This window comes from Podarcis melisellensis (genome assembly GCF_964234715.1).
Source record: "Podarcis melisellensis genome assembly, chromosome: 9".
Taxonomy (NCBI): domain Eukaryota; kingdom Metazoa; phylum Chordata; class Lepidosauria; order Squamata; family Lacertidae; genus Podarcis; species Podarcis melisellensis.
Genome location: NC_138541.1, coordinates 1,588,319 through 1,613,532, shown reverse-complemented (window position 1 = coordinate 1,613,532; position 25,214 = coordinate 1,588,319). Strand labels below are relative to the sequence as shown.

Genomic DNA, 25,214 nt, shown 5'->3' with positions numbered 1-25,214 from the left:
CAGTCCACGGTGGCACGGCTTTTGCAATTCCAGGATGGTCCCTGGAAAACCAGGACATTCGGAGGGTATGCCATATTTATATCTGTATAGAGTGCTTTCTTCTGGGGGGACACAGGGGTATACACACCCCTAAACATTTTGTGACTCTAACGGGAGAAGAAACAAAAAATAAAATAAAAATTAATTTCTTCTCTAGTATGGTGAATCGTCAGTTCCATTGCTATTCCCAGTGTCCATTTACTGAATCCGCCTCCCCTCCCCCCTGAACTATAAAATGGTGGTTTTCTTGAGTCAAAATGAGAGTACCCCTAAACATTTTTTTTAAAAGAAAAAAAGCACTGTCTGTATATCTATACTCTTGGCCACCTGGGAATTCAAGACCTCCACTTTCCCTCGGAAGAGGCCAGGCAAGCCTGGAGACTTCAGGCCAGACCTGGAGGACAGGTAACCCTGCTTAGCTTTGCAGGGGGTTGGAATAGATGACCGCCTGAGGTCCCTTCTATGATTCAGCTCTACGCTTCTAAGTTCAGCCATGGCTCTGTGATCCTCCTCTCCCCTGCACCCTTCAAGGTCCGTGTCTGCGTGGCCAACTGGAGACACGGCTGCGTAATTATAGCCAAAGTCTTTGGAGCTATTTCCAAGGCCCCTCTCGGTTTTCCTTCCCGTCCCAGGAATGCAGAGCTGTAAGTGGCAGCCTCCGAGAGGACGGCTATAAATAGAGATGCGCTGTGGCTTCCCCTCTGACCCTCCTGCGTTGCATTCTCCCCTCCGTTGCCACCGCCGGGGCTATTATGGCCTAGGCGACCACATCAAGACCTGGCGAGGAATGTCTTGAGTCGGCGAAGAAAGGACAGGGAGCCCCGTGCAGACAATGGGCCTCTTTGCACAAGGAGACATGCTCCTGGGGGAATCTGCTCACAAAAGGAGGCCTGATCCTTCTGGATCAGGCCAATGGCCCTTCCAGTCCAGCATCCTGTTCTCACAGCGGCCAACCAGATGCCCCAATGGGAAACCCGCAAGCGAGATCTGAGGACAAGAGCAACTCTCCCCTCCTGCGGTTTCCAGCAAAACCACTTCTGCCCTGCAGAGGAGGTGGGGTTGTGGGCTTCATGCCCCCACAACGCATGCGGCGGCGCAATTGGGGGAATCCCTGGCCACGTCACCCTCTGGCCAGCCAATCGGCCGGTTCTGAGGGTGTGGCCTGCCTTATTTAAAGCAGGACGCAGGCCAGGGATCTCCCTCTGTCCCCGCCTGCCAGCTCTTCCTGCTTTTCCCACCCTCTTGCCCTAAAGGTTTTCGTTCCTTGACCTTGCTATGGACCTTGGTTGGTCATCGTTGAGGGGCCTGGTAGGAATTATTCCACTTGGCAAATTGGCACCAGCCACTTGGTTTTCGCCTACCTCGTAGCAAATCATCACAACTTCCTTGGTACTGGCGCTTAGGCATTGGTATAGTTCTGTAGATGGAAGAAGGGAGGTAGCGCCATCACCTGCCCCACATATTGAAGGGTAGTCCGGTAAAGGATTCTGGGGGGCGTGGCCCTATCCGCAGCCTATGGAGGTGAGGGCCTAAGGCACGCCCCCTAGCGGTGACCCTGGGGGAGTTCCTAGTTGATGTGCATCCGCAGGACTCCCCCTACTGGTGGTTAACCCTTCCCAGACTTCGAGCAGACGGGCTGAAGCCGGATATAGTTGGTTAGGACCAATGCCTAAGCCAATACTCCTCATCACCTGTAACCAATAAAGTTGTGGCCTTATTTAGCCCATTAACCTTAATAATTGTGTCACGTATCATTATTTCCACGGGGGGGGGGGACGACTCGCCACGCAACTGGCATTCACAAGCATGGCTGCCTCTGACTATGGAGGCAGAGCAGAGCCAACATGGCTAGGACACCTCAATAGCCCTCTCCTCCTCCAGGAATTGTGCCTAATCCCCTTTTAAAGCCATCACAGTTGGTGGCCGTCCTTGCCTCCTGCAGGAATGAGCACCATGGTTTGGCTATGGCCAAGTGATGAAGTACAGTGGTACCTCGGGTTAAGAACTTAATTCATTCCGGAGGTCCGTTCTTAACCTGAAACTGTTCTTAACCTGAAGCACCACTTTAGCTAATGGGGCCTCCCACTGCTCCTGTGCCACCGGAGCATGATTTCTGTTCTCATCCTGAAGCAAAGTTCTTAACCCAAGTTAAAGTTCTGGGTTAGCGGAGTCTGTAACCTGAAGAGTCTGTAACCCAAGGTACCACTGTACCGCTGGTAGTTGAATAGCACCCATGAGTGTGTGTCCAAAGAATCACAGAACTGGACATTTGGAAGGGACCCCAAGGGTCATCCAGCCCAACCCCCTACCATGCAGGAATCACAACACTGATCCTGGTCCGACTGCACTAGCTACCGATTAGTTTCCGGGCCCAATTCAAAGTGCTGGTTTTGACCTATAAAGCCCTAAATGTCTCAGGACCACAATACCTCAAGGACTGCCTCTTTCCATATGACCCTACCTGGACCCTGAGATCATCTTCTGAGGCCCTTCTTCATGTGCCTCCTCCTCGAGAGGTCTGGAGGGTGGCAACACGAGAGCGGGGCCTTCTCTGCAGTGGCTCCACATCTGTGGAAGGCTCTCCCCAGGGAGGATTCGCCTGGCACCTTCATTATACACCTTTAGGCCCCAGGCAAAAGTGTTCCTTTTTAACCAGTCCTTTGGTTGATCTGATTGACATCCTATGGCCTTTTAAGATGTGTCTCTCTTTTTTGGGGGGAGGGTGTATTATTGGGTTGTTGCTTTTGTTTTGATTATATATACTGTGGTTTTTATGTTGATCTTTTCTGTGAACCGCCCTGAGACCTCTGGGTATAGGGCAATATATAAATTCAATAAATAATAATGATAAATAATGATAACTAAATCCCGCCCCTCGGGCATGAGGAGGATGTGTGGGTTGGGCAGAGGAGCAGGAAGGATCAATGAAGGGGGTTGTCTTTAAATGGGGAACATGGAGCAAGACTGTGACTGTCATCAAGTGGTTCCAACACATGCTAAAGGTAAAGGGACCCCTGACCATTAGGTCCAGTTCCGGCCGACTCTGGGGTTGCGACGCTCATCTCGCTTTACTGGCCGAGGGAGCCGGCGTACAGCTTCTGGGTCTTGTGGCCAGCAGGACTAAGCCGCTTCTGATGAACTAGAGCAGCACACGGAAATGCCGTTTACCTTCCCACCGGAGCGGTACCTCTTTATCTACTTGCACTTTGACGTGCTTTTGAACTGCTAGGTGGGCAGGAGCAGGGACCAAACAACGGGAGCTCACCCCATTGCGGGAATTTGAACTGCCGACCTTCTGATCGGCAAGCCCTAGGCTCTGTGGTTTAGACCACAGCGCCACCCGCGTCCCTAACACATGCTAAAGGGGGTGGCAAATCAATATAAAAATAAGTGGCTTTTAGCCCTAAGTAGGTTCCACTCCACCCAATGGCAAATGTTCCTTTAATGCAACTAGGGGACACATGAATGTTAGAAGAGAAGAGAAGCTGACAAATATATATATAATGTCAGTGCTCTCTGTTCATCTGAGCCAATGTAAATGGATCTGGGCAACAGTAAGTTTATTGTTCCCAAGTCCTAACCAGATTTCAGCTGTTTTCTTAAGTGAGCAAATGTATGTTTTGGAGCGGAAGGTCCTGACAGTGTGAAGTAAAAAGCTCATATGTTAAAGATACTTGGGGATGTTACCTCCTCATTCATTTGCGTCGGCCGGCTTGCAGTTCCTTGGCAGCGAGAGCTTTGTTTGAGAGGCACGTGCGGGAAAGTGTCGGGGGGTTGATTCTGAAGCTAAGAGCCCCTTTTATGTAACCTCAACCCTCAACCCGTATCTCCTGGAGGCTTTGCAAGGAAGTCACAGCCACCAGTGGCGTCGTGTGTGGGGGGGGGGACATGGGGTGGTTGCCCCAAGCGCAAAATTGCCAGGTGTGCAAATTTCAACACCTGGTTCTCTGTTTCTTCAAAAAGGCTTCTCCATGTGGACCAGGAAGACACCTCTCCAGACAATGGAACGACTCTTCTTTTCTTATCTTTTTTTTAAAATGATATTTATTAAAGTTTCCAATAAAGACATATAAACACAAACAACAATAAAAACATACACAAACAAAAACCAGAAAACAAGTATAATTTCAAACCTTATTTTCTTAAACCTAATTTCCCCGACCTCCTCGTACTTCCCCCTTCTGTATTCTAATTTCATTATCAAATCAGCAAATCCATTCCCTTATTTCCCATAGTTTTTGATAATTCTGTTCTTTTTCCTTGATCAACACCCCTGCAAACCACATAATTTTTAAACCCATGTCATTCTAACCTTCATTAATTTTATAGTGCTTATTAAGATAGTCTTTAAATTTCTTCCAATCTTCTTCCACTGTCTCTGTCTCCTGGTCTCGGATTCTGCCAGTCATCTCTGCCAGTCCCATGTAGTCTATCATCTTCATCTGCCATTCTTTTCTTATCTCTGTGGTCTTCTGGGTGATGCAGACACTGTTAGGCAGCTAAATGTGCATGCGTAATCCATCCATTTGCGTGGACAGGCGGCGTTCCCCCAAACCCTGGGCAGCCCCCATGTGGAATAACGACTCAAGACAACGTGCTATGTGATTAAAATTGGCCACAACTTTATTATGTTTCAGATGTGGGTAGACCTTGGCTCAGGCATTGGGCGTTTATCCCTCCCAGTCCCCCACCAGGGATCTGGGGAACATCAGGGTTATCCAGTGTGTGTGTGGGGGTATGGGCTGGCTCTGGAGAACATATGTTCAAGCAAAGAGAGCCCGCCCCCGTTACGTCGCAGGGGAGAGCAATGACAGCCTCCCCTCAAAACAACCCCTTTAACGGGGAACCCTGGTATCGCCGCCACAAAGAGAAGGGGGGCGTGGGTCACCGCTGTATGCTACCCCCCCATCTAGGGAAGGTAGACTAAAAGATTCCGCCCAAGGCCTGATACTGCCAAAGTTGTGACGTTTTGCTACGGGAAAGGCAAACCTACCAACCCAGGAGAATTCCTTTCCCACCCTTCAACAGCGACCTTGATGTAGCAGCGCCCGCGTACCTGTGGAGAAAAGGTTAACCTGCAAAATAAGTCTTAACTGAGGGTGGGTAGGGTGGGAGAAGCTCTGTAGCCAACCAATGATTCCCAGGTAAGATCCTCCCCCTATTGTGTGGGCAGGTGGTCCCTCCCCCTACCTGGCCTGATCACCTTGGCAACGCCTCCCCAGGTGGGATTGGGCAACTGGCCGAGGTAGGTGGAGACCTCCAGGTATCCCACCTGGGGAAGGCGAAGCTAAACCTGTGCCACATAGGGTCCAGGGGGTTGCACGCAACCATGCAAAGGGCGCCCCCCATATAATGTGGGGAGCAGTCATTCCCTCCTCCCCACCCACGCTATGCCACTGGCTGAATGAATTTTTTGTATCCGTCTTCACAATGGAAGACCCAGGGCAGATCCCAGCACCTGAACTACCTTTTTCAGGAGGGAAGCCGTCTCTGCACGACCCCAGGCACTGGCAACCCATGCTATGCCACTGACGGCCCCAGGCATAAGAATATTAGAAGACCCAGCTGGATCAGGCCAATGGTGGCCTATCTTATCCAGCACCCTGTTCTTTCTCTCTCTCTCTCTCTCTCTCTCTCTCGCTCTCTCTCTCTCTCTCTCTCTCTCCTTTATTGTTCATAATTGCATCCATACAACAGAAACTTGAATTCATGGTTATCCACAACTCAGTCATAAAAAAGGAATATATATATATATATATATATGCAGGTTTTGGTGTCCTCGGGTGTCTTCCCGTGTAAAAGTTGGGGTGTCTAGGCGACGTTTCGACGAGGTCTCACTCGTCATCTTCAGGCTGGTGCTTTCGGCTTCTTGTTACTGGAACAAGAAGCCGAAAGCACCAGCCTGAAGATGACGAGTGAGACCTCGTCGAAACGTCGCCTAGACACCCCAACTTTTACACGGGAAGACACCCGAGGACACCAAAACCTGCATTCCTGTACCCGTGAAAATCTACGAAAGCAAATATATATATATATATATATATATATATATATATATATATATAAATAAATAAATTTTCTAACAATAAATGTTCTTCGTCAACATTTGACTTCCAATTCTTTCCATATTACTTTCTTTTTAATAAGCTTGTTGCTTATCTTAACTATTTATTTAACAAATATATATATATTAAAAAACATTTACATTTTCCTTTGACATACACTTTTTACAGAAATTACTCAAAGGCTACAACTGTGTTCAGATTATGGCAATTGTTTTTTAAATAGCTCTTCAGAGATTCCCAGTTTGAGATAAACTCATGTTTAGACTTATCTTTGATCTGTTCAGAGAGGTTAGCTAACTCGTCATATTCTACTAACATCAATATCCATTCAGGTCTAGTTGGGATTTTGCCGCTCTTCCAATAATTTGCTGTAAGTATCCTCGCGGCAATAGTAGCATATAAGAAAAGTTTCCTTACTTTTCTAGGGATATCCCTAGATTTTGTTTTCTGCCATCTTCTCAATTTTTATCTCCACATCTCCACATCAGGGTGCTTTAAAAAAAAGGCCTTGTGAAAATTAACCAGCATTTTACCCATTTTCTCTCATTAAATACCTTTGTGTCTACTCGTTTGTCTAAGGGCTTGTCCACACTTTGGCTTTTCCCATGCCTAGAAAGTCTGGGTCCAAGAGCTTCGGGCCTTTGCTCTGCTCCTTTCCCCTGGAAAACCTGCTCTTTAGCGATAAATTGGAACAAAAGGCAACCTGCAGAAAATCCGAATACTGTCTGCTCCCATTCAACTCTAAACCAGGGGTTTTCCTGCAGCGGAGCAAAAGGATAAACCCCCAAACACACATTTTTGCAAAACATTTCTCCCTAAAGTAACACCTTTTTGCATTTTATATATGCACTGATAAGTACATGAAGTTTTTGTACACATTGCACCGCACAATTTAGAGAGGTGTTCATTTTGAGGATGGCTGGATTACGTTTCACATATTGTTTCAGAAAGTCATAATTCGGTAGGTTCACTTTTCAATGCAATCTGAATCAAATTTCTCCCCAACATCTGGGGAAATCATGTGAATCAGTCTTCCACCCAGTTGGGGGGGGGAGGTGCCATTACTCACCATAAAGCTGAGAGTTCCAGCTTTGCAAATTGTTAAGAATAATGCATGGCGGAACAATTTTGGGCACTCATTGTTCGCCCTTGGGGAAAGCACCGATCTCCCTGGGTACATGGCTGGTTGGCTCGCTGTTTTCTTCCCTTGACTCTCTGCCTGTTTCTTAAAGTGGTACAAACCCGGTTGTCCATACAGTTTTACAGCAGTCACAAAATTAAAAGACACCTGCTCCTTGGGAGAAAGGCGATGGAAAACCTAGACAAAATCTTAAAAAGCAGAGACATCACCTTGCCAACAAAGGTCCGTATAGTTAAAGCCATGGTTTTCCCAGTAGTGATGTATGGAAGTGAGAGCTGGACCATAAAGAAGGCTGATCGCCGAAGAATGGATGCTTTTGAATTCTGGTGCTCTTGAGAGTCCCATGGACTGCAAGAAGATCAAACGCATCCATTCTTAAGGAAATTAGCCCTGAGTGCTCACGGGAAGGACAGATCCTGAAGCTGAGGCTCCCAATACTTTGGCCACCTCCTGAGAAGAGAAGACTCCCTGGAAAAGACCCTGATGTTGGGAAAGATGGAGAGCACAAGAAGAAGGGGACGACAGAGGATGAGATGGTTAGACAGTGTTCTGAAAGCTACCAACATGAGTTTGACCAAGCTGCGGGAGGCAGTGGAAGACAGGAGTGCCTGGCGTTCTCTGGTCCATGGGGTCACGAAGAGTCGGACATGACTAAACGACTAAACAACTAAACAACAACAATAGCCTCTCTTCCTACAGCATAAATTGGCTCATGACCAGCAACAGGCTAACCACTTCCTTTCCAGTTTGTGTGGACACAATTTTCAAGTCACTTGTGGAAACTTCCTGATGTGTCTTTAAACTGAAACATTCTGGAAGCCAAGCCTTATGAGGAATGGTTGAGGGAGTTGGGGATGTTCAGCCTGGAGAAGAGAAGATGGAGGGGTGATGTGAGATATTTAAAGGGTTGTCACATGGAAGACAGAGCTTGCTTGTTTTCTCATGGTCTGGAGAGTAGGACCAGAACTGAGGGATGCAAAAGACAAAAAAGGAGATTCTGAGTCAACATTAGGAAGAACTTTCTGATGGCGAGAGCTGCTCAACAATAGGATGGATTTCCTTGGGTGGTGGTGGACTTGCCTTCCTTGGAAGTTTTTAAGCAGTTGTTGGGTGGCCATTTGCCAGTGCTTCTTCAGCTGTGGTTCCTGCATTGTAGGGGGATCAATGGCTACTAGCCATTTTAATAATAATAATAATAGTAATAGTAATTATTATTATTATTATTATTATTATTATTATTATTATTATTATTATTAATTTATTTATACCCTGCCCTCCCCAGCCAAGACCGGGCTCAGGGCGGCTAACACCAGGTAAAAACAATTGATTAAAATACAACTTAAAAACAAGATTAAGTACAACATTAAAATGGAGCCTCATTTCAGCAGGAACTCAAATCAAAAGCATTTTGGGGATGAAAACGTCAAATCTTCACCAAGGCCAACTATCCAGACTGGTCCTACGTGGGCCAGAAAAAAGCCAGGGAAGTCCCCAAATAGGAGTTCCATCACAGAAGGAGAAAGGATAGAGGGGAAGGGGATCAAGTTGATTCCAAGCCAAAGGCCAGGCGGAACAACTCTGTCTTACAGGCCCTGCGGAAAGAAATCAGATCCTGCAGGGCTATCTTCTACTTCCAGAGATGGAGGCAGATATGCTACTGAATACCAGCTGCTGGAAACCACAGGAGGGGAGAATTGGGTAGATTGTGGTGCTGATAGTGCCAAGGTTGCAGGTTCAATCCCAGTACGGAACAGCTGCAGATTCCTGCACTGAAGGGGGTGGGACTAGATGATCCTCAGAGTCCCTTCCCTACTGCAATTCTATGATGCTTTGATTCTCTTGTTCTTGCCAGTTTCCCACAGGCATCTGCTTGGCCGCTGTGAAAACAGGATGCAAAACTAGATGGGCCATTGATCCAGCAGGCTCTCCTCATGTTCTTATTTACAATTCTGTTCTTCTCTGGAAAAGCTGCCCTTCTCTCCCTCCCCTCTGTCTATGTAGGCTAAACATTCCAGAGTTCCCTGTTTTTGGCTACCCAGTGCCATGATGCAAAACATCCAAAGGTTAGGAAAAGAGAAGGGAATGTAGCACTCTTAACTCGCCAAGCCCTGGACTCGGAGGACCTCTCTGGGAAGGCCATGTTCTTGGCAGAAATGAAGCCCAACCAACATCTCTCTTGCTCATCAAGAAGTCAGAAACCCTCATCCCGCTTCCAGTTCAGCCTGGGTCAAAAAAGTCCCTAGTCATTTTATTTATTTTTCTGGCGTGTGTCAACAAGGAGCCGCAGCAAATGGAACCAGAAGAAGGATGGCTTTGCCCATCTTCCGTCCATTTCCTTTCCTCTTTTCCCCTTCTCTTTGGATCCTTACCATCTTCAACGGCTGATGATCGATGAGGGCATATTTCAAGGCCTTGTTATTCTTGAGCAAGGGGAGAAGGAAGCGGTCCAGCAATATGTCAAAAGTCCTGCCCTCGTGGGGAGAAGGATCGGCTCCTGTCCAAATGAGGACTGGGGGGTGTTTTGAAACTTCAGAGGCAGAACCGCCGTGGGGGTCTTGTTCTTGGTTCTGCTCCTTCTTCCCCCACGCTATTGGGGGTCTCCCGGGATGTTTTCCTCAGAACCCAGCCTGAACTGGAAATGTTAGAAGCACAATCCAAACATCAGGAGGTGGGAAAAAGTTATTCCAGCATTTTAGACCTCAGCTTAGGTTCACTCCGGGGTCGCTTCAAGTTATATGCACAGGTTTCCTTCAGGGTCCCCACCCCCCCCAAAAAACCCCCACACAGATTAAACCCATTCACTAAACTGGTGCTCTCCAGATATTTTGGGCAACTGTTCCCAGTAGTGCTGGCTGAGGCTGATAGGAGCTGTATTCCAAAAGATCTGGAGGACACCAAGCTGGCAAAATCTACTTTATAGGCAAGTCTGCATTTTCCACGAGGAAACGGTGTCCATTTCCATTATGTTCTCATTTACCGTTCTGCTGATTTCAGCTTTGGAGACTGAGTTGGACTCAGCGAAGACTTCAGCTGGAGTATTGTGTTAGAATGTCATAATAAAATGTTCTTTTAAAAAGCCACAAATTGAAAGAAAGCAGGAAAAAGTGACTGAAGGCAAGAAAGGAACGAATGAAATGCTCCTCATCCGAGTCGTTTGCCACCCAAGCTGTGTTGGCTGCGTACAGAACAACAACTGGATTGATAAAGCATAGCCCCCTCGGGTCAAGGTTTTTATTCTTAAAGTGTTACAACCGAAGCATTGGGCAAACGCACAATTTATTGGCGGCTTCCCATATGGGGAGGGGGCGGAGACATCGCAAAGTGACTCCTCCCATCTGCTTTTTTTCCGTATACCAGGAAGTGCAGGCAGCCAGGAAGGCTTCAGGATGCAGGAACAAGATATACATTCCTCTCTCCTTGCAGTGATAAGGCAAGCTCAAAACCTTGCTCTCACTGAAATCTGAAATAAATTCCAAAGCCCTCTGAGGATGAGAAATTGGAGTCTCGTTTTGTGGGAGAAGAAAACACGGGAGAAATTGGGGAGCAGATTTCGACACGATGCTAATCTGGCGTGGCTCAAGGCATTTGGGTACCTGAAGCAAGCCACAAAATGATGCCCCCCCTCACTGCCAGGGAAGAAGGGCGAGTGAAGAGCCACATCAGGGACACAGGTGGAATAAAGATCTGCAATGAGGGTCTGCTGCCCCTGTGGAACCTGCCACTTGAGGCCGATGCACCACCTTGTCTCACGGGTGGGCCGGCCCTGATGTTAATGGCAGAACCATTTCTGCAAGTAAGCCAGGTCACTATAGAGTCTTCATCGATGGCAAGTTGCTCGATGGCAGTTTTCTTGGGATCCTTTCCCTAATCGAACAAGAATCTCCCGCCTTGCAAGATATTTCTGTTGGGAGATTCCGTTCCACCTTTAGTTGCAGACATGGGATTCTTACGTGTCACATGTCTGTTTACATTCCAGCACAGTTTGCTGGCATAAGCAGAACTTCTGCTTTATTGCTTCTGTTTTGATTCTCTCTCCGAGAAGACGGCAAGGAGAGACGACATGTTTCTTTGTCCTGATTTATGTTTAATAAATCCATAGTTCTTAGTGTGTATCCACAAGCCTCAGCCTCTTCTGTTGTGCCGTTTACATTGCTGAGTATAGTGTGCTCAAGTCTGGGAGGCCTGAGTCACTGATTTATGTCGGGGCCAGAGGTCAACACGGCATGGCTGAGAAAGAGATGATTCAGCTGGGAGCTTGCCAGCTGGTCTTTCGACCCCAGGATGCAGACAGTTTTCTGTACAGTGGTACCTCGGGTTAAGTACTTACTTCGTTCTGGAGGTCCGTTCTTAACCGGAAACTGTTCTTAACCTGAAGCACCACTTTAGCTAATGGTGCCTCCCACTGCTGCTGCGCCACCGGAGCATGATTTCTGTTCTCATCCTGAAGCAAAGTTCTTAAGCCGAGGTACTATTTCTGGGTTAGAGGAGTCTGTAACCTGAAGCGTATGTAACCTGAAGCGTATGTAACCTGAAGTACCACTGTATAGCTTATTCTCTGAGAACCATTCCAGTTTCTACACATGAAATGTGCCCTCTGGAACTCTCCTCTACTTGACTGAGCGTTTGACTGCTTGCAGGATATTTTCAAGACCCACCTTATTTCTACGATTGCATTATCTTGATTGTCACTTGCTTTGAACGGTTTTTAATATTGGGTTTTCATGTTGCAACCACCCTGGGTTTGTTACTCGCTACTCACTCAGTGCCTCCAGCTGACCTCATGTCTGGGCCTCTGTTATATACTGAGCTGAACAATAGGATCCAGAATGCAGCATTCTGATTGGTCCGCAGGAGCCATCCAATCCAGCTCCAGGTGGAAGTGAATCAGCAACCTGATTGGCCTGCAGGAGCAGCCAATCAGGCTCCTGGATTAAGTGAATCAGCAATCTGATTGGCCTGCAGGAACAGCAAATCAGGCTTCTGGAGGAGGTGAATCTGCAACCTGATTGGCTTACAGGAGCAGCCCAGAATTAGCCAATCATGCGGGGCCCATTGTGTAAATAATGTATATCTAGCAAGACATTTCGGGGAAAGATTCATTCATTGCTACTAGGAGCTGAATATAGAGCATGAAATTCACACTCGACTCCGTGTATATTTCAGCCTTCCTCCTCTTTGGAAGAAGAATCCTGAGGCTGTTTGGTGGGCTGCTTTTGAGCTTGGCTTCCTTGTCTCCTGCTCCCTTCTCAAGATGCCATCGCAATCCCTCTACTATGCACATAACTGCAGGAGGGGGCATACACAGATCCTACTCCAACCCACAAACAAACTGGATAATTACACATTAACCTGAGGCCTTTGCATGAAGAGCAAGTGCCCTCTCTCACATTTTAGTTTTATGTCAGGGGTTTGTACGCAGGTGCCTAGCTGTTCCAAAAATTCCTACATTACAGCCCTGGCCCTAAATCTGGGTAGCTAATTTCTGGCACTCTAGAGGTTGCTGGACCTCAACTCCCAATGCAGAACTCCCGAAAGCAAAACCGCCATCATTGCAAGAGAGCTGCGATGTTTTCACATCGATATTGCAGCACTTCAAGAAACTCAAAGAGCAGGTGAGGGACAACTGAAGGAAGAAAAAGAAGGCTACAGTTTCTTCTGCAAAAGATCTACCTGAACAAGAACGTCGAATACATGGAGTAGGCTTTGCTATCAAAAATGATCTTGTGAAGCTCTTGTCAGAAGTCCCTATTGGCACTGATGAGCGACTTTTAGCCCTTCAAATAAAACTTGTCAAAAACCAACAGCCTACTATTTTTAGGGTGAAGCACGTGGAAATAGTAATAATAATAATAATAATAATAATAATAATAATAATAATAATAATAATAATAATAATAATTGGCAGCCTCCTGCTCTGGGGCTGTGAGCTAGTTTGCACTCTCATCTGTCTGATTTTGTGATGATGCATTTGTGTTGCTATTTATTGCACCCTGCCTTGGGCCAAGTGTGTGTGTGCGTGTCCCCACCACAACCAAGTAAACAAACAGAAACCTAAATAAACAAATGAATCACAGAGATGATATCACTTCTATTCCACAAGCAATGTTCCAAGAACACAAAATACCAGGACTCCGAAAGGAAGGTCAGGCGGTCAAGCATTTCCAGATCGGAATAGATTCCTTTCCTCTGTCCACACGTTGGAGGATTTCTTTCTCTCTCTTTTTCCTTTTTGGAAGCCTGCTTACTACTTGAGTGATTCATGCCTGCTTTCCCCCAGCCTGCCCTCTTGCCGCTGCCACAGGACGCGTGACCTTCCGATGCCCTCAGCGAGGAGATACCCACTTTGCTTCCTGCACACTGTGTGACCTCACAGGTCTATTCCATTTGCCTCCCAACTCTGCAGGTTCCAAGGATGTCAGGGGAAGAAATATTTCCCTCCGCGCGAGGGAGGAGAGCAAAGCAAAACCATTTGCCGTCTTAAATGGGGGTATAATTGGCCAAAGGCGAGCCCAGAGAGAACCAAGCAGTTGAGCGGTGATACCTCTATCCCAGCTCCCTGACGTTGGCAGCGAGACCACCGGCGCTCCAGAAAATGGGGAGAATTTATGGCAAAGTGGGAAGGAGTTTGTTTTGAGATAGTTTAATGGTAATATTGAGGAAGAATTTACAAGCGTTTGCTGCTACCGAGTGGAAAAATACATTGTCCACAAAGCCAGCGGTGTTTGCCAAATGTAATGATTCACTCCTGACTCATAAATAATAGGTCCCTAATGATCAGAGGCTATAAGGGAGCTCGTCTCTTGCCAAATATTTATTAGAAAATAGAGCTAAATCATTAGCTGGGAGCTCTCTTACTGGAAAGCCGAAACCACATCGCTTTACGAAAGGTCATAAGCTATTTCCACAAGAATTTAGACAAAACATTATTGCGTTTTAAAACTTTCATCTTTAGCACCAAAGAAAGGGGGAGAGAGGGAGAACAGTTCATTTGTTCTTCGGAGTGTGCGACAGCTCAAATTTGTTCTGAATGCTTTTCCCCTCCAAGAATCCAAAAGGGTAAACAGAGACGGCAACAAGTTTCAAAGCATCTTCAGAAAATTGCAATTCATCATCTATGTCTTGGTTGGATGGTGAAGAGTAGAGGGAACATTTATCAAAGGGCCGCCACACCTCACATGGAGACAAGGACAGCATGTGGAACAGAGGTTTCTGGAGTGCGCATTGACAACACTGGCTATTTTAAAAGTTGTCCCACACTTGTAAAAACACTTTGCTGATTTGGGGTCAGATAGAGCCCTAATATGCCATAGTTAAAAGCAAGAACATAAGGAGACCAATGGCCCATCTAGTCCTGTTCACACAGGGGCCAAACAGATGCCTGTGAGAAATCAGAAAGCAGGATTTGATCACAACACCTCCATCGTTCTGCCCGGACACTGAGGTCTAGCGCCGAGGGCCTTCTGGTGGTTCCCTCACTGCAAGAAGCCAAGTTACAGGGAACCAGGCAGAGGGCCTTCTTGGTAGTGGCACCTGCCCTGTGGAACGCCCTCCCACCAGATGTCAAAGAGAAGAACAACTACCAAACTTTCAGAAGACATCTGAAGGCAGCCCTCTTTAGGGAAGCTTTTAATGTTTAATAGGTTATTGTATTTTGGTGTTCTGTTGGAAGCCACCCAGAGTGGCTGGGGAAACCCAGCCAGATGGGCGGGGATAAATAATAAATTATTATTATTATTATTATTATTATTATTATTATTATTATTATTATTATTTACCAGCAATTCTCCCCTCCAGCAGTTTCCAGCAACGGGGATTCGGAATTGTTACGGAAAAATCTAGGTGTGAGGCTACTCAGTCACCCAGCTGGTTGGGCAGAGCCCGCGGGTCCCTGCAGAATAAAGGAAGGAGTCCAGCCACCAACCGGAACAAATAGCTGTAGACCAAAGTTTATTGCGCAAAAGGTTCAAGGAGGAATTTTGAACCCCGAGGATGGGGTGACAAGGACTTCTAAAACTTTCCCACCATATCCCAGAATACACTTCATACAGCTACATCACTGGCCTGTCACAAAAGGGGAAGGGTAGACAGGGGTCACACTAGTCTAACCTTGGCAAACATATCCAGACAAGTCCTTGGTACAAGATTAGCATAAGCAGACATGTCAGGGCAAGACCCAGGTATAAGATGAGCATAGGCAAACACCTCTGAAGTCCCACCACCCAAAAGTACAATAGAACTTCCTTTGCATGTCTGGACCCCTTGGCAAGTCTGGTGATGGGATTTGGCTTCCCTTGGAGAACAATGAGCCCAGCAATTGTCACCTCTGGGCATTTCCTGGAGTGTACACATGTCTTCAAGCTTGGGGAGGTGGCAGGGAAAAGAGTCCTTTTTCCAAGGGCAAAATGGTGTTGGAATGGAGGAACTTGGCAAAGGTGTTGATTTCATATGATTCATAAAGCTAGGTATCTTCCCTGAGCTGTCAAGTCGAAAGGATACATTCAGGCATAATATTTGTAACTGTTAACAACCTTAAAGATGTACCCCCCCCCATAATTTCCGTAACAGGAATCATTTCTACTTCTTCCAGAGCTAGCAGCCATCAAGAGCCCTCCTCTCCTCTGTGAATTTGTCCAACCCTCTTTTCAAGCCAACCCAAGCTGATGGCCACCCCTGGCTCCTGTGGCAGGGAGTTCCATAGGTTAACTATGCGCTGCGTGGAGACCGACTTCCTTTTCTGTGTCCAGAATCTGCATAACAATTTAGGGGCTTCTTTTGGAAACTTCAGGAAATCTCACAAACCATGCGGAAGATGTGGTCCTTTGGCCAGCCGAAGCCATTGTTTGTTTTCTCATCAAGTCTTGCGTGGGGGTGTCATGGGACTGGAAAGAAGATATTCCATTCTTTCCCAATGTTAAGGCAGGGTCCTCTTTAGTTGGAGTGTTAGTCTCCTGTTTGCTCTGTCCCATCCAATTCCATCCCTCCATCCCCCCCCCCCCGGTCAGCCCTGATGCTTCCAGGTGCCATAAGAAAGCTGCAGAGATAGTGCAGGATAGTGCGCACCCCGGAAATGATCTCTTTCAGCTTCTGCCTTCTAGAAGAAGGTACAGGGTTATAAAGACTAGGACTAGCCGCCTGAGAAACAGTTTCTATCCAAATGCTATTTTGGTTTTGAATGCAGTGTAGTCTCTCCTGCCAACCTAGCAGTTTGAAAGCACATCAAAGTGCAAGTAGATAAATAGGTACCGCTCTGGTAGGAAGGTAAACGGCGTTTCCGTGCGCTGCTCTGGTTCGCCAGAAGCAGCTTAGTCCTGCTAGACACATGACCCGGAAGCTGTATGGCGGCTCCCTCGGCAAGTAAAGCGAGATGAGCGCAGCAGCCCCAGAGTCGGCCACGACTGGACCTAATGGTCAAGGGTCCCTTTACCTTTTAAGGTAGTCTCTATGGGAGTATATTGCATTTAATTATGGGGTATCAGAGTTTTTGGGGGACTAACCAGGCTGGGATAGCTGGGATAGCAGGCGTGATGGTTTTTGGATGTCTGATGTAGATTTTTTTCATTTTCATTGTTCTGTATGGGACAATGACAATAAAGATTATTGTAATTTATAAGCAACCTCTTCTCTGGTTCCCCAGGAAAACTGCATCCTCTGAGAAGTACAAGTGGCTGGCACCATTCTTCTCCTTATGGAGACACTTGTGAACTCTGGGAAGAAGACTCACTCTTCCCCTCTTTGCAGAGCAAGAACGGGAAAGCTGCAACTCTCTGGAAAGTTACAATAGTGGTGATGGGAGAAGCAGTTCCCAAACTTTTTCAGGCCCCTATCTCCTTGCTTCCATAAACACACCCCCAGGGCCCCCTACCCCATAAAAAAGCATTACTCAGAATAGAGGTTTGTACGACCCACCAAGGAAGACAGTAACATAATAAAGCTCAAAACAGTAACAATTAATTGCATGCTTGTTCAAAATAATAATAATAATAATAATAATAATAATAATAATAATAATAATAATAATAATAATAATATTTACCCCGCCCTCCCTGGCCAGGGCCGGGCTCAGGGCGGCTAACACCAAATATAAATTACAATAAAACATATTAGGGAAAAGGGGGGGACCCCAAACCCAGTTAATTAAAATACAGCTTCATTTTAGTAATAGCTCATAAATCAAGACCAAAAAGGGTGGAAACATCAGATATTCACCCGAGCCAGCTATCCATGCTGGTCTGACATGGGCCAGCAAAAAAGCCGAGAGAAAATGTATATACCAAATCCCATATAAGGGGTCAGAGTGAGTCCAAGCTGAAGGCCAGGTGGAATATCTCCGTCTTGCAGGTCCTGCGGAAAGATGTCAAATCCCTCAGGGCCCCAGTCTCTTATGGCAGAGAGTTCCACCAAGTCGAGGCCAGTGCTGAAAAGGCCCTGGTCCTAGTTGAGACCAATCTAACCTCCTTGAGGCTTGGGACCTCCAAAGTGTTATTTGTGGACAGTAAGGTCCTCCGTGGGGCATACCAGGAGAGGCGGTCCCATAGGTAAGAGGGTCCTAGGCTGCATAGGGCTTTAAAGGTCAAAACCAGCACCTTCAACCTGACCTTGTGAGGTCAAACCGTTGGCAGGCTGCAGATGCAATATGGAGTTTCTTCTCTCTGCCCTAAGGCAAATTTTGAACAAGCCGGGAGCAATGGAGAAAGCAGCTCTCGAAAGCCGCCAGAGAGGGGCTTGCAAAAGGGGAGCGAGGGGAAATGTTTTCAATTATGGGGGCTGTGGTTTTCACCAAGAAGGCTTCTCTCTGGTGGATAGTCTGCGCCTGCCGGTTGCCAGACTGGGGGCAGGCAGCTCCCCTCCAGTGGTTTGGAGGGAGAGAGAGAGCTACTCTGGAAAGAGCAGTGAGATGCATGTGGAGAAAACATTCCGGTTTCTCCCGAGCATCTTTCGTCCCCGCTGGTTTGTGGTTGCGAGATAAATGGAAGTTTATTCTGGGATCGAAAATGACCTCACCCGCTCCAGAGCCGAGGCTTTGGGGAGCATGCGCCCTCCTGCACGGCGCAGGAACAGAAGTTGATGTGCTGAAGTCCCCCAGGGGCCTTTAAAAATCAGCAGAGAATGCCCAGACCTGAGGGTTGGAAGCATAACAAAGCGAAGGGCCCAGTCTCGGGAGCCTGCGCTGGGAATACCCCCCAATTGTAAAATAGGATACGGCTATTAGCTGACATGTGGAAAACTCCAGATGCTGGCCTGCGTCGCTCGCCAGATCCATGTTGATTAGGAGCAAGAAAACAGCTTCTTTCCTTTCAGGAATAATCGCAGGGGTTGTTAAGATCCTTGTAAAGCTCGCCTGCGGAGAAGGCCTTCCACCTTTGAAGTGGATGGGGAGGTCAAACAGATCTTTTTGAAAAACAAAATAAAAACGGAATAATAAAAACCCGAAACCAGAACGGGGCCCAGGTGCACACCACCTTCCTTCCAGAGACTGGGCAAGGAAAGGAAGTGAGGAACAAAGCATGAGGAACAAAAGGAGGGCATCATTAACGTTTTCGCCGGAGAGTCCAGATCTGTTTTCCAGAACCAGCTTTCGGAGGCTTGTTATCTCAAGCTTGTCAGGAAAGGTTCCCTGAGATGACAGTCAGCGTCTACTCAGAACACAGGTTTCCAGGGTGTTCCAGCCCCACACACCCTTGTTGGCTTTCTCGGGTCATTCACAAGTCACCGGGTGTCACCGGGGAGCATGTCAACACCCCTGGCTGCTGTTTACATCATCCCTAATCCCAGGACTAGACGAGTGATCAGTGCATCAGTTTTGAACTTGCCAGGAGATGTTGAATCCCTTTCATCTCTCCGTCCCTCGCAGATCAGCACCCGGCCCCTGATTCCAGCACCATCAGAGCTTGCTGGTTGGAGGACAAAACTGCAGGTGTGGAATCATAGATTAGAATGGAAGGATTGTAGCGTTGGAAGGGCCTCAAAGGAGATCTAAATTCACCCCACATGCACACAAATGCCGATTCGGAAATCCCGTTTTCCAGCATCCAAACTCTGCTTGACCCTTCCCCTACAATGAAGTCCACTGCCTTCCAAGATGGGTCACCATTCAACAATTTGCCCCGTCAGGCAGCGCTTCCTAATATTTAGTCCAAATCCCATTTCTTGTGAACAGGACCCTCCCTTCAGGAGCAACAGGAAACAAAGCTCTTCCTTTGTCCACATGGCAACAAACATTGGAAGGTGAGCAATGAACCTGTCCTGAACCTGCCCCTCCTCTGGGCTAAAGGCTCCCTAACTCCTTTGACGTGTCCTTATAGCATGTCTCGGTCTCCTCCAAGTCCTTCACCTGCTTCCTGGCATGTTCCAGGTATGAACATGAGAAGAGCCCTCTGGATCAGGCCAGTGGCCCACCAGATTCTATGAGGAACCCACAGGCAGGATTCGAGCACAAGACCACTTTCTTTCAAGACCACATAACACCAGTCTTGAAAGACCTACATTGGCTCCCAGTACGTTTCCAGGCACAATTCAAAGTTTTGGTGCTCACCTTGAAAGCCCTAAATGGCCTCGGTCCTGTATACCTGAAGGAGTGTCTCCACCGCCATCATTCTGCCCAGACACTGAGGTCCAGCACCAAGGGCCTTCTGGCGGTTCCCTCATGGCGAGAAGCCAAGTTACATGGAACCAGGCAGAGGGGCTTCTCGGTAGCGGCGCCCGCCCTGTGGAACGCCCTCCCACCAGATGTCAAAGAGAAAAACAACTACCAGACTTTTAGAAGACATCTGAAGGCATCCCTGTTCAGGGAAGATTTTAATGTTTAACAGACCACTGTATTTTAATACTTTGTTGGAAGCCGCCCAGGGTGGCTGGGGAAACGCAGCCAGATGGGCGGGGTATAAATAATAAATTATTATTATTATTATTATTATTATTATTATTATTATTATTATTATTATTATTATTATATTTTGTTATTTCTCCCCTCCTGTGGTTTCCAGTAAGTGTTATTCAGGAGCATTACTGTCACCAGCTGTGGAGGGCAGAGCATAGAAATCCTGGCTAGCAGGTATCAATAGTCCTTGCAGCCATTGATAGTCCTCTCTGCCATCTCTGCCTCCTGGGGGATAGAGTTCCATAGTTTGTGCTGCGTAAATAGTTTTGTCTGTGCTGAGTCTTCCAACAGTCAGTTCCGCATGGGGCACAAGTGTTGCAAGCCAAACCCCTCTTGATCTGTGCAAAAAGGTAACCTGGCAGGGCCAATCCTGTGCCACCAACAAACTGCTCCACTTTCTTCACCCGAACACCTTGCTATCAAGAGAAACCAGCAGATTCTGCATCACAAAACTCCAGCCCTCCAGTCTACCTGCATTTCTGCCGGACTCTCCAACTGACTCCTCCCCAGGTGCCATTTGCCTGACATTTTCTTTCACCGCTGCACCCGGCCATGCCCAAAACGCATTGGGGAGAGGAAGGGCTTCCAGCTCAGAGATTGGGGCTTCCTGGCCAGTTTGAGCCTCCCTTCCTTTCTCTGTCTTCCGGCAATTCAGGGCCAATGAACTACAGTAAAAGGTAAAGGGACCCCTGACCATTAGGTCCAGTCGTGGCCGACTCTGGGGTTGCAGTGCTCATCTCGCTTTACTGGCTGAGGGAGCCGGCGTACAGCTTCCGGGTCATGTGGCCAGCAGGACTAAGACGCTTCTGGCGAACCAGAGCAGTGCATGGAAACACCATTTACCTTCCCACCGGAGTGGTACCTATTTATCTACTTGCACTTTGATGTGCTTTCGAACTGCTAGGTTGGCAGGAGCAGGGACCGAGCAATGGGAGCTCACCCCTTCACAGGGATTCGAATCGCCGACCTTCTGATCGGCAAGTCCTAGGCTCTGTGGTTTAACCCACAGCGCCACCCGTGTCCCTATGAGATACGGTAGCAGCAGCCAAAAGGGCTTGTCGTTCCGGCCCCCAGGTGGCCCACAAAACCGGCAGCTTGACTTCTGGTAGTCCCAGAGAAAACACGGAGTACAGAGAGGGAGAGAGAGAGAGGAAAAACTCTGGTCGGAATAACTCTGGAAGGAGAGGGAGGCAACAGATTCTCCTGGAACAAGGAGGGAGCCCCCAAGTCCGGCGCTGGGAGACTTTTTATAGAACGCAGCCGGGCCAAGATAAGCTACCCGAGTTATATTTGTGCAGCATATTTCAAGTAATAAGACACCCCAGAGTGTATTATAACATGTTGGGATAACCCTGTGCTCCTTGTGGTCGTGAGATGGAGCGGGAGAAGAGGCCGCCGATGAAACAGCATCTCAGACGTCAGCAAGGTCGAGAGAGAGAGCCTTTCTGTCCCGGCAGGTCCCGATGGCTCCCTTTGGGATCCTCGGCATCCGACAGGGTTTGAGCAACAGGAGTCGCTCCTGCGACGGAGGAAGAGATGTCTCAGGCTCAAAGTGGCGGCTGTTTTGGTTGGGAAGGGGTGTCCTGCAGCCCTGAGCGTGCTCCCTAATGCGCGCCGAACTTCCAGGCGTCTTTGTAACACGACTCCGAGAGCTCTGCGAGTTTATTTATCTTTTTGAGAAATGTTGATCTTTTTTTAGCGTGCCCAATCCATGGTGCAAGAAGTCAAATGGATATTTTAAGATCCAGCTGTTGGGACCGGGTTCCTCATAGCTCTGGTTTCCACATCAGAACTGCGAGAAATGTAGCTTTAGTAGGAGAATTCAGGCTAGGGGTGAGGCAGCAGCTTCCGATCTTCCTCCTTCAAGATCTGCTTGGAGGAGGAGGTCCACCAGTTCAATCTCCAATGGCATCTCAGGCAGGGCCAGGAAAGACAATGCCCCAAACTCTGGAGAGCCACCTCCAGTCAGTGCAAAGCAGAGGTCATAGGATCATAGAATGGAAGAGATGGAAGGGACACCAAGAGTCATCTAGTTGCAGGAATGGTATTCTGTGTCCAGGGCAGCTGTCTCCCAGCTCCACCTGGTACGCAGGCTAAGACCCTACCTCCCCGCAGACCGTCTCGCCAGAGTGGTGCATGCTCTAGTTATCTCCCGCTTGGACTACTGCCATGCGCTCTACGTGGGGCTACCTTTGAAGGTGACTTGGAAACTGCAATTAATCCAGAATGTAGCAGCTAGACTGGTGACTGGGAGTGGCCGCTGAGACCATATAACACCAGTCCTGAGAGATCTGCATTGGCTCCCAGTACGTTTCTGAGCACAATTCAAAGTGTTGGTGCTGACCCTGAATCAACAACAAAAATTCTAGAAAAAGAGGTGCCGGAGTTCACCATGAACACGTCCCTCGTTGTCTTAGAATGGCAACAGTACCCGCCTGAGAGGGACTCAAGCCCGGTTTTAGTAGATTTCTCTCTCTCTCTCTCTCTCTCTCTCTCTCTCTCTCTCTCTCTCTCTCTCTCACACACACACACACACACACACAAAAATGGTATTTAATTGATTTTAATGCTTTTTTCCTTCCATGTTTTGTTGTTGTCGTTTAGTCGTTTAGTCGTGTCCACCTCTTCGTGACCCCCTGGACCAGAGCACGCCAGGCACTCCTGTCTTCCACTGCCTCCCACAGTTTGGTCAAACTCATGCTGGTAGCTTCGAGAACACTGTCCCACCATCTCGTCCTCTGTCGTCCCCTTCTCCTTGGGCCCTCCATCTTTAGCTGTTTCTATCTGTAAGTTGCCTTGAGTTGCTGTCAGGACAAAGGCAGGATATATATATTAATGATAGCACTTTTTGAAGTCTCGCATTGTTTTGAGCACATTAGTGAGAAGGCGCAACCCTTGTGAGAGATGGAAGGGTAGGGTGCCATGGGAGGAGACCTCGCAAGAGCCACAGGCTCCAGCATCTCTGCCCCCCAGGCGCATTTTCACCTGACGTTCCCCCAAAGGCAGGAAGGAGGAGGCCAGGTCAGGGCCAGGGGTCTGCCTGGGACAGAGGCCAGGAGGCAGGGAGCGCCTCCAGAGAATCGGGGCCCGGGGAGCACATGCAGGCCTGGCTTTGGGGCGGGGTTGCCTCCTGCCCGCCATGCTAGAGTGCACAAGCATCTCACGCCCGTCTCCTCTGTCAGTCAGACGTCTGTTTAAGAGCCGCTGGGTTTGCACATCAAATGCCTGGCGTGTTCAGGAAGAGAAATGTAATCCCCGCAATTTCTTTGAGAAATTACGGACCCTGACATTTTACACCTGTAATTATGATAAAAGCTCCCGGCGGAAGGCTGCCAAGGTTGCTGCGAAATAAATCACCGCCACCCCTCTCTCGGAGGAATTCCGAGAGCGGCCTGTGGCCATAAATTAGCATGGTGGGGAGAGAGAGGAGGGTCTCTCCAGGCACGGAGGCGGCTGGGGCTGCCTCTTCTGTGGCGATGGTGGAAGAAGAAGATTCCAAAGAGATTCCAAAGACTTGGAAGAGACCTTGAGGGCCATCTAGTCCAACCCCCTGCAATGCAGGAATACACCGCTGTCCCATATGGGGATCAAACCTGCAACCTTGGCGTTATCAGTACCAGGCTCTCACCAACTGAGCTAGCCTGAAGGAGCGTCTCCACCCCCATCGTTCTGCCCGAACACTGAGATCCAGCTCTGAGGGCCTCCTGGGGGTTCCCTCCCTGCGAGAAGTGAGGTCACAGGGAACTAGGCAGAGGGCCTTCTCGGTGGTGGCGCCTGCCCTGTGGAACGCCCTCCCACCAGATGTCAAGGAAATAAACAACTAACAGACTTTTAGAAGGCAGCTTTGTTTAGGGAAGTTTTTAATGTTTGATGTTTTATTCTGTTTTTTATCTGTTGGGATCCGCCCAGAGTGGCTGGGGAAACCGGATGGGTGGGGTATAAATAAATTATTATTATTATTATTATTATTATTATTATTATTATTATTATTATTTATTTATTTATTATTATTATTAGGGCCCTTGTATTTATGGGACTGCCTCTCCTGGTCTGCCCTGCAGAGGACCTTAAGGTCAATGAATAACCATAGTTTAGAGGTTCCGGGCCCTAAGGAAGCCAGACTTTCCTCCACCAGGGCCAGGGCCTTCTCAGTGATGGCTCCGACCTGGTGGAATGCTCTGTCCCATGAGACCAGGGCCCTGCAGGATTTAACCACCTCCGCAGGGCCTGTAAGACAGAGCCATTCCGCCTGGCCTTTAATTTGAATTCAGCCTGATTTTTTATTCCCCTTCTCTTTCCTCCCCTTATATGAAGATCACCCACTCTGGGACCCCACAGCTAATTCTCCCCTGGCATCCTCGCTGGCCCAAGTAGGACCAATTCAGCCAGCTAGCCCAGGGGACTAGCTAATGTTTATTGGATGGATTTTCCCCAAATTGATTTTTGAACTTTGAATTTTATTGTTATTCGTGCTTTTATACTGCATTTTATGCTGCTTCTATGTTGTATTACAATTAAGTGTTTTAAATTTGTTGTTAGCCGCCCAGAACCCAGTTTTCTGAACCGGGAAGGGCAGGGTATAAATAAAAACTTATGTATGTATGTATGTATGTATGTATGTATGTATGTATGTTGTATGTATGTATTAAGTACAAGATCACCTTGCCCCATAGCTTTTGTTGTTTTAAGGGATGGCATCCAATTTCGTTGCACATGTGCAATGTTGCACTTGTGTAATGACAATAAAGAATCTATCTATAAGATGCCCCCGCGACCTGCCCCTGGTGCCACCTAACACTCATTCCACATCTCTCAGTCTTCTAGTGTGGCAGCATCTGCCCTTTGGAACTGCCTGCCTCTTGACGTCAGGCAGGTGCCTTTGCTGAGCTCTTGCCGGCGCTTGCTAAAGACATTCTTGTTCAGGCAAGTCCAGCTGGAGAGTCAATGCGAGTTTCCCTCTGTTCTTAGTCTTTTGCTGGTTTAGCTTTTGGAAAGTTTCAGATTGTCGTTGTTCATTGTCCTTATTGATAATTTCATTGCTTTGTCTTTTATTTGTAAATGGCTCTGAGGTTCTTCTTTACGTTCAGGTGGT

General features: G+C 47.8%; 1 long non-coding RNA gene across 1 annotated transcript; it reads left to right on the top strand.

Moving 5' to 3' along the window:
• Positions 1-16,880: 16,880 nt before the first annotated feature.
• LOC309377874 lies at positions 16,881-24,987 on the top strand. Its single transcript, XR_014171752.1, has 3 exons — positions 16,881-17,136; positions 19,097-19,159; positions 24,947-24,987. It is a non-coding gene; the product is annotated as an uncharacterized lncRNA (long non-coding RNA).
• The last annotated feature ends 227 nt before the right edge of the window (positions 24,988-25,214 follow it).